General features: G+C 53.9%; 1 long non-coding RNA gene across 1 annotated transcript; it reads right to left on the bottom strand.

Annotated features, from left to right (window-relative positions):
* Nucleotides 1-464: 464 nt before the first annotated feature.
* LOC123328941 lies at nucleotides 465-5281 on the bottom strand. The gene is made up of 3 exons (XR_006543947.1): nucleotides 5020-5281; nucleotides 1994-2056; nucleotides 465-571 (listed from the first exon to the last, which is right to left on the bottom strand). It is a non-coding gene; the product is annotated as an uncharacterized LOC123328941 (long non-coding RNA).
* Between the last annotated feature and the right edge of the window lie 5684 nt (nucleotides 5282-10965).

Below are 10965 nucleotides of genomic sequence, written 5' to 3'. Positions count from 1 at the left end.
GTTTTGTTCGCTACCAGCTCTGTGGCCGGGGGCCAGTCCATTCAGTCCCTAGTTTTGTCTCCTGTCGGCTGGGGTCAAGTCCCCGCCCCTGCTCTCAGGAGGCTTAGGGGAGCGTCACACTCGCGGGGTAGTCGGAAGCTCCGGCCTGCATGCATCCTGGGGTCCTGCAGCGGCTAAACCCCACATGCACTCCAAGCACCAGGCCTCTCCTGCAGTGCCCCTGGAGACCACCCAGATACTGGAGCTTATCTCTGCCCGTCGGTTTGACCTTCCTGCCTCGGGAAGATTACAGAAAATATGGGACTACTGTGTCCTTCACATCTCCATCTGCTTTTGCCCCAGGAGTAGCTGATCTCAAAGATGCTGCCAAGATGGGACTGTGCATACACACCACAGACCTCCAGGAATACAGGCAATTAAGGCTCGAAAAATGTATACTTGCTTTTTTTCTTTGTCGGAGTTGTTGTTAATGTTGTTGAAGTTGTTATTGTTGGTAATGTTGGTAGTGGTTTTTGTGCTTCAAAAAATGATGATCTGTTTGGCTCCATCATCTCCTGGACTAGAATTTCATCTTGGGAAAAGCACACAAGGACGCATGTTACACTCTTCTGCTCCGCGCGGCCCTAAGGTAGTCGGTGAGAGCAGGACTGGACACAGGGACCCAAGGACATGGGGAGACGGACTTGGTTTCTAAAAACCTTGTTCAGGCGTGGGGAGACCACTGCCTCCTAAGTAACTTCTGGAAACCTGAGCTCATCCGGGTACCTGGACACGCTTGCTGGAGATAAGATGCTGGAAACCTGACCCTGCCTGGTCATGATTCTCCTTCTGCCCCAGGGGCCGCTCTGTCCCCTCTGAGACATCCCGCCTCTGTGATCTGCGCCCTGGGAGGCAGGCAGGCGCGAGTGTCTTTCCTGATTTCTACCCAAGGCGGCCTGCTTTCTGCCTGTGCATCCCCGCGCCCGCCCAGGGAGCGTCTAACACGGGCCCTGGACTTGGTGTCGGGCAGCCCTGGACCACACCTGGCTCTGCGCTCACTGGACGTCCTCTGATGTTTCTTGGGCCTTGGGCTTCCTCGTCTATACGACGGGGTCTGCGCTTACCTCATCAGGATTTGTTTGAGGTTCAAATGAAGCCGTGCGTGTAGGACACGGTTGACACAGTCAGGGGCCGGGTGGGGGCTATGTGAACACACGTCAATGCTGAGCCCCAGGTTCAAACCCTGCGGCCAAGCCGACCAGCCTGTCCACGCGCTGGGTCTGTGCTGACTCCCGCCCAGCGGGGTGACCAGCCCGCCCCGGCTTGCCCTGCTTTTCCTGTTTTAGCAAGAAAATCCCACATCCCAGGAGCCCCTTGGTCCCAGCAAGGAGGCCGGCTGGGCCCCCAGTTCCAGCTCACGTGGAGACACACAGAAACGTCCACAGTTGCGGGCGTCATACACACAATTGTCTCTGGAAAAAATCCCAGGTAGCGATGAGCCCAACAGACGTGCAAGGCGAGAAAAGCCTGTGCTTTTAAACCTCGTGTATTTTCTACTTTAAACTTTCCCTTTAGAGAAATGAGATGTTGAACGTGCAAACGGACAACAACCAGACCTGCATCACACAGCGAGCACGCTGACCCCTGTGTGAGTGCCCGCAGGGCAGCCGGTGGCCTCTGGACGTCACACCTGCAGGACGCTGACCGCTGTCCCCGCGACGGTCCCGGAGACCAGACACTCGCAGCGGCACCGTCAGACCCTCCAGGACAGCGTGAGTCACAGCCGCTCCCTGACCTGGCGGAGCAGGGTCCTCCCCAAGCGGGCACATGACCGCAGCCCCAGGTCTAAGCTGCAGCCCCGCTCAGCGGCGTCCCCGTCACCACTCCCGTCTGGCGGGGCCTCAGACCCGGCCACCTCCCCGCCTGTGCGGCTTGCACCAGGGTGTCTGGGTGACGGCCTCAGCCCCCCACCCCTCCCAGACACGGCCGTGTTTGGGAGGAGGAGTTTCCTTACCGAATATTGAGGCCATATCAGCATCCAGATTACTTAGATTTGCTGGCGTTTCAGTGGCTGAAGCTGGGGGGAAATAAAGACCCCAGTAGGTTAACAGTGTTCCTCGAACTGGCACCAACTTCTCTCCAAGTAGGTTTGGTTCTGTGGGCCCACCAGCCTGCTCGAGGGGAGGAAGCCCTGCACAGGATCTGGGGGCTCAGGGCTCGTCTGGAAGGAGGTTGGAGGGTGATGAAGGGTGGCCCTGCTCTGGGAACCAACCCTGCTCCTGGGCAGGCTCACTGGCACTGCCCTCGGGGAGGGTAAGAAGGGGCACACACGTCCTTCTGTGAAAACCACACTCTCCTCCCCGATGACGTGTCCAGCCGAAAGCCTGTCTGGGGCTGAGGACGTGACGTGGAGGAAGGGAGACGGGCACGGCTGCCTGCCCTCTGGCCCTCTGCTTGGGGATCTGCGAGTCCGGCCCCTGTGGCTCCTCGTCTGTAAACAGTGATCCCAGGGGGGGCTCAGTCCCCGGGGGCTGGCCTCTGGAAGCCAGTCCTCCATGGGGCCCTGGATCCCTGGCTCCACCTTCCTGGCCTTGCTGACCTGAATCAGCCAGGCGGGGCTGGGCAGGGTGCAGAGACCCTGAGCACCGGTCCCCACTGCACCCCCAGGGCGCCTCCCACTCTTCTCAGAGCTGGTGTCAGGGTCCATGTCCTCCACTCAAGGTCAAGATCAGCCCCTTCTTTCAGCCCTGGGGGACCAGAGAGCAGACGGTCGCCCCCAGGACTCCCAGGAGACCAGAGAGCAGACAGTCGCTTCCCCAGGACCCCAGGGACCCCAAGGACATCAGAGAGCAGACAGCTGCCCCCCAGGACTCCGGGGAGATGAGAGAGCAGACGACCACCCACAGGACCCCTGGGTGGACCAGAGAGCAGATGGCCGCCCCCAGGACCCTGGGAGACCAGACGGCCGCCCCCAGGACCCTGGGGACCCCAAGGAGACCATAAAGCAGACGGCCGCCCCCGGACCCCGGGCCAGGCCAGCTTCCCGTTGCTTCACACAGAGCGCTCAGGTGGTGTCTGCAGGCATTCAAGTTCCAGCACTAAACCAATGATGACGCTGATTTTGAAATGGTTTTAATGACGGACAATCTGCATAGCAATCGCTCATCTGCGCACACGCGGGCTCAGAACAATGCAGGGAAACTGCACAGAAAGGTCTGTGCCGTGACGACAATCGCTTCCCAGTGCGCGACCCCCGTCAGCGCCGCAAACAAACGTACAGTCCTCTTCGGAGGCGACGTTAGCGAGCCATCACGGATGGGCACAGCTGCTCCTGCGAGCGCTTTGTTAAAAACATTCTTCTCATTTCGCGTCTGTACCTAATTATAATGGGGCCACTGTGCAAGCCCGCCACGCGCGTGTGCAGAGAGATGCTGATGCTTGTGACGCCCGCCCGGCCCGTCCAGTGTGGCTGCCTGTCCGCCTGCGTCTCCTCCCGTCGTCCAGGGTCCGCCAGCCCTGTGCCCTGTGCCCTGTGCCCGCGCGGGGACGATGCTGCTTGCTCCGTGTTTGCACGTGTGCGTCCTGGCCCCTGGCGCGGGCTCGCCGTGGAGCGCAGCGGGTGTGCTCTGCTCCACCCGGGGAAAGCAGGACGGTGACCTCTGTCCTCCCGGGACCAGGGCCACCCCCTTCCTGACCTCTGGGTCAGGCCAGCCCGGTGTCCGCCGAGGGTGGAGGCTGGAACAGAGACTGTGCCCAGGACCGGCCCTGAGCTGCCCTCGGGGTCAAGCCAGCCCGATGTCCACTGAGGCTGAAGGCTGGAGCAGAGACCATGGCCCGGGACTGGCCCTGAGCTGCCCTCGGGCTTGCTATGGACACTCTGTCGGGACGAGGAGCCAGACAGGCTTAGGGCTGCGTCGGGAGACTCAGGTCAGTCCCGGCGGGAGCCGTTCCCACGGGCGCCAGGGGCGGGGAGCCACAAAAGCAGCAGCAGGGGGGAGCCAGCGCGGGGTGAGCCCCCATTGCTGCCCGTCACAGACCCCGTGCCCCGGCACCCAGAGGATGCCTCCTTGCAGGTGCCTCAAAACTCAGTGTCCTGAGGAAAGATCGCTAGAAATGCCAGCTTCTTCACGGCAAGTTCAGGCAGGGGACCCCCTGCCCTCCTGCCCAGACCCGGAGCGGGCTGGGCCTCCCTGGTCACTTGGGGCCGGGCTGAGGCCGTGTCCTTCTCGCGGGAGCTGCCCGAGCCCTGTGGGGACCTCCAGGGCCGCTCGTCCACTGGGCACCAGGCAGGGGGCCTGGCAGGGCCTCGTTCCTTGGGCTCGTCCCTCTGAGGAAGGTGGGAGGGGGCCTGGGCTCAGGTCTCCCAGCAGAAAAGTCGGGTCACGGGGGACCCTGCCCCCTGCAGTCCTCGGGCAGTGATCACATCCCAGGAGGGTGGCGTCCACTGTCGCCTTCCTCGACCCAGGGGTCAGGGTGCAGCGGCCGGAGCCCAGCGGGGCCTGCCTGGGTGGGATTCGAACCCGCCGCCTGTAAAGCACGTTCTGAGACCCGGGGGGAGGTTTGGGCGTGGGCCAGGATTGGCCCTGCTTGGGGGCTTTCTTCATTTTGTTAGTGCTTCAGTGACGCTGAAGGTGCGTAAAAGAAAAATGCCCTTATCTTAGCAAGACACGTTTGCAGGGAATCATAAGACATTTTGGGCGATGCTAAAATACTCCAATAACCACAAAAGTGTGTGTGTGTGCTAAACAAGATGGCAAAATGTGTACGACTGAAACCAGGGAATGGAGTTTCTTTCCACGACTCCTCTACTTTTGGGTAAGCTAGAAATGTCGATCATAAAAGTTAAAGTATATAATGCATGCTACTCTCCCATCCGAAAAACTCTTCGAATATAGGATAGCTGTGCAGCTTGCTCCATCCTCCAGGAATAAGTGGTAAATCTGGGGCGGCACGCAGGGGAAGGGCCTGGGAGAACCCCATGCCCCCGGACTCACCCGGGGGCCCCGTTTCCTCCCGGCCACGACTGCGCCGAGGCTGTACCTGAGGTCACGCTGATCGGCGGCAGCTCGGCTCCCTGCCCGCAGTAGAGCAGCAGGACCAGGAGGGTCACTGCCGTGGTGGCCGCCATGCCCCTCCAGCAGAAGGAGGACCCTCTCCTGAAGGCCCCTCAGCGTCTCTCGCCTTGGTCTCCGGGACACAGTGGAATGCCCAGGGTGTGTGACATCACGGCAGGAGAGGAGCCGGGTCCTACCCATGTGTTGGGGGGCGGAGAGAGTCGTGCTCGGGGTCTGTAGCTGGCAAGGAGGTGGGAGGTGGGCTGGGGTCTCTACGCAGGACTGTGTCCTGTTCTGGCTCCTTCTTCAGTCCTGCAGACCCACTGGCTGTTTCCCCAGCTCACCTGGAAGCTGCTGGAAATGCAGAGCTGGGGGGGCAGCTCACATCTGCTGAGTCAGAACCTGCATTTTCACAGATGCCCGGTAGACACATGTATGCAGTGAATTCAGACTACAGGGTATGGTTTTCAGTGGTGGCTCAGTGGAAAGTAATCTGCCTACCAGTGGAAGAGATGCAAGAGACCTGGGCTTGATCCCCGAGTTGGGAAGATCCCCTGGAGTAAGAAATGGCAACCCACTCCAGTATTCTTACCTGGAGAATCCCATGGACAGAGGAGCCTGGTTGGGCTACAGTCCATGGGGTCGCAAAGAGTCGGACATGACTGAGAGCCTGAGCACACACTGGCTCTTCTAGGGGAGGAGAAAGTTTTCTTCTACCCATTTAGGGCTCCTGAGTGGGTCTGAAAGTTACACTAACAAAGACAGACCAACAGGAGAAAAGCATACACGTTGATTTAATGTTTTACATGAAATGGAAACCTTCATAAGGAAGCGAAGGTCTGAGGAAATGTTTGCATGGACGTGAGGGTTTTCATACTGGCTCTGATGGGGAATGGACAGTCCTGGAGGAACGCGGCTGATCAAGCAGTAGGAGGTAAGTGTTGCCAACAGCGCCTGTTGGTTGGGATTTTTTTTTACCTTTTTATCTTATATTGGAGTGTAGCCAGTTAGCAGTGTTGTGAGAGTTTCAGGTGAACAACAAAGAGACTCAGCCACACATACGCAGGCATCCACTCTCCCCCAAACTCCCCTCCCATCCAGGCTGCCCCGTAACCCCGAGCAGAGTTCCCTGAGCTGTACAGTAGGTCCTTGTTGGTTATCCATTTTAATTAAAAAATTTTTATTTTGCATTATAGCCAGTGAACAATGTTAATTATAATAACGATTAACAATGTTAATTATAGCTGACTGATAACGTTTTGATAGCTTCAGGTGGACAGCAAAGGGACTCAGCCGGACACACATACTCTTGCGTGCGTTGTCCCCCACACCCACCTCCCATGACACTGAGCAAAGTCCCCTGAGCTGCACGGCAGGTCCGTGTCATCCTGGGATTCTTCTCGGCACACATTTGTCTGCAGAGACGAGGCTGCTCCTTTCTTCCAGGTGTGGGGTGGGTTCCAGGGAAGGAGGGTGGAGGCAAGGTCAGAAGACCTGCCCGTTTCTGCCTCCTCAAGTTGTTCAGCATAAGGAGTGGTCCCACATTTTGGAATAGCTTTTCCTGCACCCCATCGTTCTTCTGTCTGAAACTTTCCCAGGAAGACTCACAGCCCAGAATAGACTGATCTCTACAGAGAGGCCCAGGCTCTCAGCTCTGCACCTATCTATGGAAACGAACCGAACCAGAAAGGATTCCTCGCCGGCCCTGGAGGGTGCACGGCCGCACATGGCCCGCCAGGAGCACACGGTGAGGTCACGGGTACAAAGAGAGCATGGGCGAGCCTGGGGCTCTGCCTTCGTCGGGGTCCAAGGCTGGAGTGGCTGGGGTTTCACGCGCACACTCTTTATAGGTTGCTTGAAACGTAGGAATGGGAGTTTGAGCACAGATGGGAGGAGCAGGCCACGCAAAAGGCCAGCTATCCAGTTTACCCAGGACTTCCTAACAGGGGAGCTTGGCGAGTGGGGCAGCCTGGGCCCTTCCCCAGTTGTTTGGCTAGTAACTAAGTCATATAGCTGGTAATACGTTTATTTGAGATGGATGTCTTCGAAGCTGATGCCGTGGCAATGAAAACCTCAATGTCAAGCACTTAGGTTACAATCAAAACTTCATGTCGGTACAACAACCTACGTTCTCCAATACCACATCCAGTCAAAGCTTTGTTATATAACCAAAGTGCCCACCGTGTCCTGCTTTTAGGAGAACAGATTCTTATTGGACTCATGGGAATAACCAGATTTCCATGAAGGTAAAAATACTCAGGAAGAGTTTTCCAGTCCTGGAGAAGTCAGGGAGAAAGATAAGTGATTCAGTTCTGTTTGGAAAGGTATAACTCAGCAACTTGCTCTGAGTTATAGGTTGCTTATGGCTTCCCTGGTGGCTCAGTGGTAAAGAATCCACCTGCTGATGCAGGAGATGCGGGCTCAAATGCAGGAGATGCGGGTTCAATTCCTGGGTTGAAAAGATGCCCTGGAAAAGGAAATGGCAACCCACTCCTGTATTCTGGCCTGGAGAATCCCATGGACAGAGGCTTCTGGCAGGCTAGAGCCCATGGGGTCACAAAAGGGTCGGATGCGACTGACCAGTTGAACAATAACAGGAAGCTTAAGAGAAAAGAGGAAAGTGGTTCCTTAAATCTGGAAAAACAAATGTTAAAGAATCTGAAGTTTTACTAAAAAAGCCATAAAAGTCTTAACTAACCATTCTTCATCAGTTCATCTAATCCCATGCTGTGAGGAAGGCTGAGGCCGAAGAACTGATGCTTCTGAACTGTGGTGCTGGAGAAGACTTTTGAGAGTCCTTTGGACTGCAAGGAGATCCAACCAGTCCCTCCTAAAGGAGATCAGTCCTGGGTGTTCATTGGAAGAACTGATGCTAAAACTGAAACTCCAGTACTTTGGCCACCTCATGCAAAGAGTTGACTCATTGGAAAAGACCCTGATGCTGGGAGGGATTGGGGGCAGGAGGAGAAGGGGACGACAGAGGATGAGATGGCTGGATGGCACCACCGACTCGATGGACGTGAATCTCAGTGAACTCCGGGAGTTGGTGATGGACAGGGAGGCCTGGCGTGCTGCGATTCATGGGGTCGCAAAGAGTCGGACACGAATGAGCAAATGAACTGAACTGAACTGAATGAATTCTTGCTCTGCTTGATCTTGAGTTAGCAGTTACACAAATCCATTAGCTTCTCCACTCATTCTGAAGAATTTTACCCAGCACAATGGTGTGACCTTAAAGTTATTTAAGCAAAGGGACCAGGAGTCTTTGCTCCCAGAGGACCGTCCTTCCCCATGTCCCAAAGATGGTGCTTTTTTGTTTAAGATGAAGAACTTTGGCCTATATTTGATTACAAGAGCAACTGGGAAAATACTAGAGTAAAAAAAATAACTGTCTGTAAATGATAAAAGGCTTAAAATGACCACAGTTAAAGATTTGACGAGAGTTTGCAATTGGAAGGCGATTTGGTTGTTCCTGTGAAGGCAACTGGAATGATCAGGAGCGCTGTATTAGGACATTCCATGGAAAGCAAGGATATTGACAAATTTCTAGAGACTTCTTATAATTTCTGAAACAACTTTTCATCTGTATAAATATAACCTAAGGAAGATTAAGTATCACTTTTTATTCGAGAATGTTTCCAACACAGTTTAACATATCAAATAGACCTAAGGAGTTCAGCATCTCTTTTTACAAAGTGAGAGACCAAATCCTTTGAGATTTTATGAGATCCTCTGGGAAATTTCTGAGTCTCAAGGTCAGGAAGATGTCATTTGGAATTTGATTTTGGAAAGCTGTGCAAAATGTCAAAAAGTTTTGAACACTTGGCTAAATAGCTTCACAGATCACTATGAAAAATATTTATTTACCAAAGTGACAATAAAAGACTTTAAAAATAAGTATAGGGAATAATGTGATTAAAAAAAAAACTTAGCACTTCCAATATTGGGAAGACTTAGCTTTCTTTTATAATCAACGATATGAGAAAGACAGCCGGAAGTGCGTGGAATCCTGGCTTCCTAGGTGGCGCCTTCAAAATGTAAAGCAAGGCTTTCACAGTCTCTTATTAGGAATCTCTCTCTTTAGTCGCTAGGTCATGTCCGACTCTTGCGACCCTATGGACTGTAGCCTGCAAGACTCCTCTGTCCACGGGATTCTCCAGGCAAGAATACTGGAGTGGGTTGCCATGTCCTTCTCTAAGGGATCTTCCTGACCCAGGAATCGAACCAGGGTCTCCTGCATTGCAGGCAGATTCTTTACCAACTGAGCTATGAGGGAAGCCCTTATTATTATTAAGAATAGTCCAAGAAAAATAAAGAACAGTCCAATAGTCCAAGACAACTTACCCCATATCACACGAACTTGAAAAACACTTGAGTCGGCTCCTATATTTCTAAGAATTTTAGGAACATTTACTTTACATAAATGATTATTTTTCTCAAAGCCTTCAAGAAGTTTTTAAAGTTGATTTTGACAGTATCATTCTTAGATGGAAAAATGGTACATACACATAAATACATAAACACACAGACAGATGCTCTAAAACAATGGCCAGTATCAATTTGGGATTTTAAGAATCGAAATTCAGGAGTCACGGATTCAGGTAAAACCCACAGAGCATTCTGGGGAAGAGGGAGAGTCGGGGACTTATGAGGGCAGAAGGACACAGCGTTGCTCGAGTTTGTCTGGCAAGAATTATAATTAACTCTGAAGAAGAAAGGAAATATTTGTCCATGGGGGATAGGCTGTCTCAGGTTATTTAGGGCAAGGGTCTGATGAGTATCTTGAGCTTCTGGCAAGTGTGCAGACATTCTGGAGGCCAGCATCAAGACCATAACCATAAACGGTCAGGGTGCAGATCCCCTCGGGGCTGAGACGGGCACAACCCCACCTCACCCACGGCCTCCGGTCCATTCAGAGGCTCTCTTGGCAAGACTGGTGCGATCTTGATTTCCCCTCCTAGTGCAAATAGAATTCTACTGTCATCAGAAAACTCAGGCATTTACCGCTCGCGCTTTTTTCTTTTTCCCGAGTGCAGCATAGTTCCATCTCAACGTTTGACCTCCTGCAGCATCTGCAAGCATTGTGACCGGGGCTGATGAGCAGGATGGCTGGGTGTGGGCTTTACTTCTAGAGTTATATTTCTGTCTTGCAAAGACTCGATAAATAGGACAAGGACTGCTATTTATAATTCTTCCAAGAAGTGGTGCAGCCTCAGTGATAACTTTAACACGTTTTCCTGCCCATCCAACTACACTATTGTTTAGTATCGGGAAGATTTTTCAACTAGGCAGGGATTAAAGATGCCGTGGAGCCTCAGGTTTAATTCCGTGTTTCTGTAAGTTATTCCACAATGGCTTCAGGGTGCTTTCCCTTCCCTCTCAAGTGCAAGGTCGAAACAGCTTCTACAGACCTGATCTCAGCCTCCGCCTGGGCCACCCTCTGCCAGGACAGCAGTCCCAGGGGCGGGTCTGGCTTTTTGCTGTCTTGAGTGGGGGTAGGGTGGCCTTTCTCCAGGAAGTCGATGGGCCTGTCGCACTACTCCAGGGTGATCGGGTGCAGAGCACAGCCCTTAGTGGCTTGTGGTGCTCACGGACGTTTTCAGCTCTAAATCTGGCAGAATCTCCTGAGAGGGAGGTGGGAAAGGCGAGCAAAGGGCTCCGAGATTTGAGGTCTGTTACCGTCCCGAGGCCATGAGTTCTTTCTGGTGGGGGACCAGGGTGCACTTGCACGGGGGCTGCGCAGGGGGGCCTGGGGCTGAGGGCATCTGGAGACAGAGCACCAGGGTCCCAGGCCTGGTGCTGAAGGCGGTTCCTGGGTATCAGCATCCCAGACGTCTGCCTCGTGCCTGGAGGTCAGGCCGGTATTCTCTGAAAGGAAGAGAAGTTAAAAGCAGACAGCTGTATACTTGTGGCTGATCTGTGTGTTGTACGG

Source organism: Bubalus bubalis, chromosome 13 (assembly GCF_019923935.1).
Source record: "Bubalus bubalis isolate 160015118507 breed Murrah chromosome 13, NDDB_SH_1, whole genome shotgun sequence".
Lineage (NCBI taxonomy): Eukaryota > Metazoa > Chordata > Mammalia > Artiodactyla > Bovidae > Bubalus > Bubalus bubalis.
This window is presented reverse-complemented; position numbering and strand designations above follow the sequence as displayed.